This window comes from Octodon degus, unplaced genomic scaffold, assembly GCF_000260255.1.
Source record: "Octodon degus isolate 3935 unplaced genomic scaffold, OctDeg1.0 scaffold00076, whole genome shotgun sequence".
Classification (NCBI taxonomy): Eukaryota; Metazoa; Chordata; class Mammalia; order Rodentia; family Octodontidae; genus Octodon; species Octodon degus.
The window spans coordinates 5,192,614-5,199,875 of record NW_004524652.1 but is presented as its reverse complement, the minus strand read 5'-3'; the positions used below and the strand labels follow the sequence as shown (position 1 = coordinate 5,199,875).

At 55.0% G+C, this 7,262-nt stretch overlaps 1 non-coding gene across 1 annotated transcript; it reads left to right on the top strand.

Moving 5' to 3' along the window:
• The first annotated feature begins 2,523 nt into the window (after positions 1-2,523).
• Positions 2,524-2,630, top strand: LOC111818001. Its single transcript, XR_002822084.1, has one exon. It is a non-coding gene; the product is annotated as a U6 spliceosomal RNA (small nuclear RNA).
• The last annotated feature ends 4,632 nt before the right edge of the window (positions 2,631-7,262 follow it).

Sequence of the window (7,262 nt, the reverse complement as noted above, 5' to 3'; positions counted from 1 at the left end):
GGAGGAGGAGGAGGAGGAGGAGGAGGAGGAGGAGGAGGCGGCCGGACACAGCCGCTGCAGCCCTTGGCCACGGAGCTGGAGGGTGCCGAGAAGGAACGCAGCCCTAGCCCTCTTCAGCGTGGCCACAGGAAACAAAACCCCAGTGCCTGCCGAGGAACAGGGTCTCCAACTCTGTGTCCCTCACGCCTAGAGGTCCCACTCACTCCTCCTGTGTCCCTGCACCTGGGAGAGTCCCCCAAGGCCCCCCTCATACCCGGGGCACACAGCAACCTGCTTCCTGTGCAAATGCTGAGAAGCTGAACCAGCACCGTGGGGAGCAGGGGTGGGCAGAAGGGGACCTGGGGAGGGCAGTGGGCCGATCCGGGGCGGGGAAGACAGGGCTGGTGCTGGCGTGTGGGCTCAGAGAGCTGCCAGCTCCCACTTATGCTTTAACCTCAGTATTCGGGAGGCTGAAACAGGAGGATCTCCATGGGTTCAAGACCAGCCTGCATAGTGAGTTTCAGGCCAGCCTGAACTATAGAGAGAAACCTTAACTCAGGGAGAGAGAGAGAGAGAGAGAGAGAGAGAGAGAGAGAGAGAGAGAGACAGAGACAGAGAGACAGAGACAGAGACAATAAAAAAATGCAGGGCAGGAGAGTTGAGAAAATGATGTTGGGGGGTGGACTGGGCTGGGCCCATGGGACTCCAAGCCCCCTGGGGTTGGGTCTGTGCCTGGTGCCACCCAGGAGCACAGTGTGGGTTCCCTGCGTTCCGTATCACAGTTGGGAAAGGGGCTCCCGAGACAGCGGCCACCTCCTCGATGCCAAGCTTCCCCAGCCCGCCAGGCTGGTGCTGGAGGGGCTTGAGCCTCGTCCCCAGGGAGGAACAAAGCAAAGCCACCAAGAGATCTGGTTTTCCCCGCCCGAGGACAACCACTGAGAAACTGGAAGTGCAGGGACTTGGGAGAAACATGATCTCCGGCGTTTTTGCCAGGGTGCAAGATGATGCGTGTGCAGGGCCAACCGGGTGGCGGCTCCTCAAGATCTTAAGCTGTAATGGGCACAGCGCATAGCAGTCCGCTGCTGGGTGTGGCCTGCAAAGACCCAAGAGGAGGCCAGCAGCAGGTATTTGTGTCCCTGATCAGTAAGGGCCCAAGACAGAGGCAGCCCAGGGTCTCTGGATGGGAGAATATCATACAGCCCAGAAGAAGAAGTTCCCACACCTGCTACAGCACAGGCGAATCCAGATGACACTGCTCAGTGAGATAGCAGGCCACTGAAGGATAAATACCCTACAACTCCATTTGCATGAGGTACCTGCAGGCAGACTCTCGGAGATAGACTGGGTGGGTGGGAGCCAAGGGGGAGTTGGGGCCCAAGGGACCTGGGGTGAGGAGCTCTGGGGTGGACGGTGGTCACAGACACATAAGATTGCACTTCCTGTGTCTGAGCCATGGACAGATTTCAAAAAGGGTCCCTCTGGTGGTCACAGCTCAGAGGAGCGCGTGAGGGCCCAGAAGTGCAGGTAGTGGGGTCTCCTGCAAGGACAAGAATGGACAAGTAGGAGGCCTTGCAGCGGGGGCCTAAGGACTGGGCACCCCCAAGTTGCCCCAGGCTGGCGACAAGAGCCAGCCAAGGTGAGAAGAGTCGCACAACTAAAGCCTGGAGTCCCTGGTCCCTGCTGCATAGGGAGGTAGGGACAGGGGCACAAGCCTCAGGTGTCCCCTAACCTCAGTAAGCACCAAGGTGGAGGCAGAGGCAGCCTCCATGGCGTGATGGGCCACAGACCCCCAGCGACAAATGACGCCCCCAAACGCTATGTCTACCAGTCTAAGTTCTAAAGCCAGAGTCAGCAAACTACACCCCACAGGCCAAATTGGCCCCTGGCCTGATGTATAAATAAAGATTTATTTCTGGGCATGATGGTGGCCATGTGTCACCCCAGCACTCTGGGAGACTGAAGCAGGAAGGTGTCAAGTTCCAGGCCATCCTGGGCCCCACAGCAAACATCCCTGGCACGCGGCCATGGGCACGTCCCTTGTGATCACCTGCAGAGCTCCCACCAAAGACCCCACCACCCCCAAAGCCGGAGCCAGCCACTGCCTGGCACAGCAGGGAGAAAGCGCAGCAGGGACCGTTGTGTTCCCGCGATGGGCTCCAGGCCGCACACCGTAAATAGGACTCCACGGGGTGCAACTCAGGCCCACAGCCGCCCCTGCATGCGCACACACAGTGCACGCAGGAAAGCGTATGCGACTGAATTGAAGCAAATACTGTGTGCTTGTCTGCTTATTTGATTTGGGGATAGGGTCTCACTGTGTAGCTCAGGTTGGACTTGAACGCAGAGCAGTCCGCCTGCCTCAGTCTTCCTGAGTGCTGGGATTACAGGGTGCACCACCATGCCCAGCTAAATTAAAATTTTTAAAACAGAAATGTATTCCTAGGACCTTGGAAGATAGTTCAGTAGAATAAGCGCTTGCCTAGCAAGCGCAGGATCCTAAGCTCAATCCCCAGTACCAAAAAAAAAAAAAAAAAAAGTATTCCTGTGTTCAGCTTGGCAACACATATACCAGAATTGAAACAATAAAGAGAAGATTAGCAAGGCCCCTGAGCAAAGTGACGCCCCTAGTCAGGAAGGTGTTCCTTTTTGTTTATAAACAAAAACCAAGGAATTAATCAAATAGTGATGACTAATGATCACAATTATCTTATTACTAAAAGTTATTACCTAAAGGGGTTGTTAAAAATTATCTAATCGGCGGGGAGTGGGGTGTGTAAGATAGTTCATCGGTTTAAAGCGCCTGCTTAGGCAAGTGCAGGGACCAGGGTTCAATCCTAGGCACCACATGCCAATCCCCCCCAGCAGGCATAGGGGTGCATGCCTGTAATCCCAGCGCTGGGGAGGCTGAAAGCAGGAGGATCACTGTGAGTCCAAGCATCAGAGTAAGACTCTGCACCAATTACTATATATATATATATATATATATATATATATATATATAGTCAAGAGCTAAATACTAGATTTATGTTGACAAGAACAAATAATGCCTTAGGGGTTTTCTCAAGAATTATTTTTTTAGGGGCTGGGGAGATGGCTCAGTGGAATAAGCACTTCCCTGGCAAGCACAAGGGCCTGAGTTCAATCCCTGGTTCCCCCCACAAAAAAAAAAAATTTAATATGTGACTGGGCATGATGTCCCACCACTGTAAATTTGAGGCCAACCTGGGCTACCTAATGAGTTCAAGGCCAGTCTAAACTATATAGCATGACTCTATTGCAAAGAATTTCTTTAATTTAAAAAATATATAGGGGCCGGGGATGGCTCAGTGGAATAAGCGCTTCCCTGGCAAGTGCAAGGGCCTGAGTTCAATCCCCGGTTCCGCAAAAAAAAAAAAAAAAAAAAGTATGATAAACACTATCAGTTACTCTCCCAAAATTCATTCCCTTCTCCCCTTTCCTAAAGGCAGAGGGGCGGGGGAGATAGCTCAGTGGTCTATGTGCCTGCCTGGCAAGCGCAAGGACTCGAGTTCTGATCCCTGGTACCACATGCTGTGCTGGCCCCAGAACCCTGGGTGTGTTGTGTGGTAATCCCAGTGCTGGGAAGGCTGAGACAGGAGGATCACTGTGAATCTGAGCTACGTAGTGAGATCCTGTATAAAAAAGAAAGAAAACAGGCTACTCTTGATGTAGAACCAGGTTTGGAAACGCCATTCTCACGGTTTGGCTGATGGCTGGACATGTGACTAAATTATTCTTTTTTTTTTTTTTCTGGCTCAGGCTGCCTTAGGGGCTGGTCTGGTATGGCATGTGGAGCTGGGGATCGAACTGCGGTCCCCTGTGCGCTTAAACAACTGAGCTAAACCACAAGCCCCCCATGAGACTCGTTCTGACCAATCGAATATGGGAATGCGTGCAGGGGGCGTTGTGGAAGAGTGTCCTTCCCGTCCTCTCAGGGTGCCCAGCCGTCCAGGACACGCTGCCCAGCGGCACGGACACGGTGTGCGGCGCGGGCGGAGAGCGCCGGGGGCCTGGCCCTGAGGCTGCCGCAGCTGCCGAGCCCAGGACGTCCCCGGACGGACGCGGGGCCGCGGAAGGCTTCCCCGTCCAGCCTCAGGCGCTGGTGCTCCCAAGGCCTCCAGCCCAGAGCAACTGAAAATGGATCCAAATCCACACGGGTCCCCAGCCAGCAGCTCCGCTGGCCTCTTCCGGGGGGAGGAGGAGGAGGGTTTATTGAGCGCCTCTGCGCCTGAGGACCCTGCACGCTGGAGCTCTGGGCCCGGAGGGAGGGCGCGCGGTCCCGGGACGAGCGCGGCCGCAGGAAGCCTCCAGCCAGCAAACAGTTTTTTTATTTTTTTTAATAATTTTTTTAATTATTTATTTATTTTTATTTATTACATTTATTTATTGTGTGTGTGTGTGGCCAGCTCAGCCCACCAGGGGGCGGGGCTGGCTGGCATGTGGCGCTGGGGGATCGAACCGCGGTCCCTGTGCTTTGCCAAGCTTGTTCTAAGTAGGTGCTTTAGACCACTGAGCCATCTCTCCAGCCCCAGCAAACAGTTTTTTTAAAAAAAAATTCTTTTTTTGTTTGGTGTCAGGAATTGAAACCAGGCCCTGGCACACGCTGAGCACATGAGCTACCACGGGTCTAGACTCAGTGCTCAGCAGAATGACTTCAGACGCAGGGGAAACGGAATCATGATTGCTTACGATCAACACGTGTCCTCTGGTGCACTCTACAGCGTGTCTAGGTGACTTGTGATACCTAGCACAATGTAAGTAATAAGCAGACGATTCTTCTGCCATGTCACTTGGGGAATCGTGACAAGAAAGAAAGCCTGCACAGGCACAGTACAGATGGAACTTTAAAAAAGAAAAGTTTTTTAAACCACAGCTGTGGAATCTGCAGCTACACAGGGCCCAAAGTAAGCCAAATCCTGAAAAAAAAATCAGAATGTTTTGAGAAGGGGGGGCTTCTCTGGGACAGTGACAGACACCCACTGGCTACACTGGAGCAGCCAAACTATGGATGTGACAGTGGCCCGATTTTAGTGGCAGCTTTCAAGAGAGTGTGGCCAGGTCCACAGAAGGCGCGCGGTCCGCAATTCTCCCCACCCGATGCCGTTTTCTTGGGTCTTTCTTCCCAGGCTGGGGTTCTGAGCTCTGCTCTGTCAGGGTCCCCACTTCAGTCGCTGACTCCGGGTTCCCCCTTCCTGTCAGGAGCCCATAGGGCCACGCGCTCGGTGTCTCCTAGGGCCAAAGCCACGTGTCTGGCCCAAGCGTCATAGTCTGCTTGGCTGTGCTTCCCGCTGCACCACCCTTCCTCTTTTCTGGCCACTGCATTACCCGCGCCCACCTCTGCTGCTAGGGACCCCAGAGCCAGGGACGCTGCGGGCTCCAGGTGGGAGCGTACTGCGGAGTGCCCTGTCTGACACACGTCACAGGAGTACAGGGCCACTGCTGCCCATGCCTTTCCTGAGGGGACCCTGTTCTGTGCTTCTAGCTACCGCTACGTGGGTGCTGGGGGTGGCTGGAACCCACGACAGATGTGCTCCAAAGATACTTCCTTTGGTTGGGTTGGGTTTTGAGACAGGGTCTCCCTGTGCAGCCCAGGCTGGCCTTGAACTCTCAGAGATCGCCCTGCCTCAGTCTCCCAAGTGCTGGCTTTACAGGCATGCGCCACCAACCCTGGCCAAAGGCAGCAGACAGCAACAGGTTCCCGGGCCCAGCTGGCTGGACGGAGGCTCTCTGGGCACAAGCACAGGAGCCTCTGCTGGGCAGAGCTGGCTGGAACCCTGGGCACACTGGCCCGCTCTCTGGGCACAAGCACAGGAGCCTCTGCTGGGCAGAGCTGGCTGGAACCCTGGGCACACTGGCCCGCTCTCTTGCAGCCCAGCTGTTACTGCCTCCCCAAAAGCTGGTAATGATGCCCGGGGAAGACTCCCCCGGAAAGGGAGCCACCCTCCTGCAGGCTACAGGGAGGACCTCTGTAAGGCAGCCGGATCAGGATCACTTTACTTCCCGCTTCTGCTCTGTGACCTTCCCAAGGTTTCTCCTGGCTGCCCCTCCTCCCTCGCTGCTGCTTCTTCTTCTTTTTTTTTTTTTTTATTTTTTATTTATTTATTTATTTATTTTGTGCGTGTGTGGCCAGCTCAGCCCACCAGGGGGCGGGGCTGGCTGGCATGTGGCGCTGGGGGATCGAACCGCGGTCCCTGTGTTTTGCTTAGCTTAGCTTGTTCTAAGTAGGTGCTTTAGACCCCTGAGCCATCTCACCAGCCCCCTCGCTGCTTCTTGAGGACCCTCCCTGAGCTCTCTGCTCCCCAGAACCGGCTCGTCCGACCCCTAGCCAGGCCCAGCAGAGGCAACGCAGTTGAGGCCACAGTGGGCGGGGTGAGTCTCCTCAAGCCCTTGCTGCTTCCTAGAAGAAGGAAATCCCAGGCTGGCGTGGGGGCCACACCATGATGCCAACGCCAGGGAGGCTGAGGCAGGATGGCCGCTGCGAGTGTGAGGCCAGCCTGGGCTACACAGTGAGCTCCAGGCCAGTCCAAACTACACGGTGAGGCCCCGTCTCAAAAACCGACAAAAGGGGCCGGGCAGATGGCTCGGTAGAATAAGCGCTTGCCTGGCAAGTGCAAGGGCCTGAGTTCAATCCCTGGTTCCACCAAAACAAAACAAAACAAAAAAAAAAAGCTAGCCGAAGTAGCAGGTGTTGCCAGCCAGTTACAAAAATAGCTCAGAGAATAGTAGGCTTGTAATCTACGGGGTCGCAGGCCTCAGCAGGCCCCGCACAGCCGAATGGCTTTTTTTTTTTTTTTGCAGAACCGGGAATTGAACTCAGGCCCTTGTGCTTGCCAGGGAAGCACTTATTCCACTGAGCCATCTCCCCGGCCCCCTAATGACATCTTAAGGTGGTACCTTGGGCATGTCTGGCCACTGGGCGTCTAACTCCACAAGTCACACAGCGCTCCTAGGAGCCACGGTCTACCCCGGGACCACGGAGTGAGCGCCCCTTGAAGAGCCCTCCTTGGGCTATGACCCGATCTAGATGCTGCGTCATGAAGGCCCCTGATGGGACACTAACCCCTAAAAGGGACAGGAAGGCTCTTTTGAGAAATCAACATTCTGAAGGAACCCCTAAGAGGACACTTGTAGTCCCAGCACCCAGGAAGCTGAGAAGCTGAAGCGGGAGGATCGCTGTGAGTTTGAGGCCAGCCTGGGCTACATCTTGAGACTCTGAGGGGAGAGAGAGAGAGAGAGAGAGAGAGAGAGAGAGAGAGAGAGAGAGA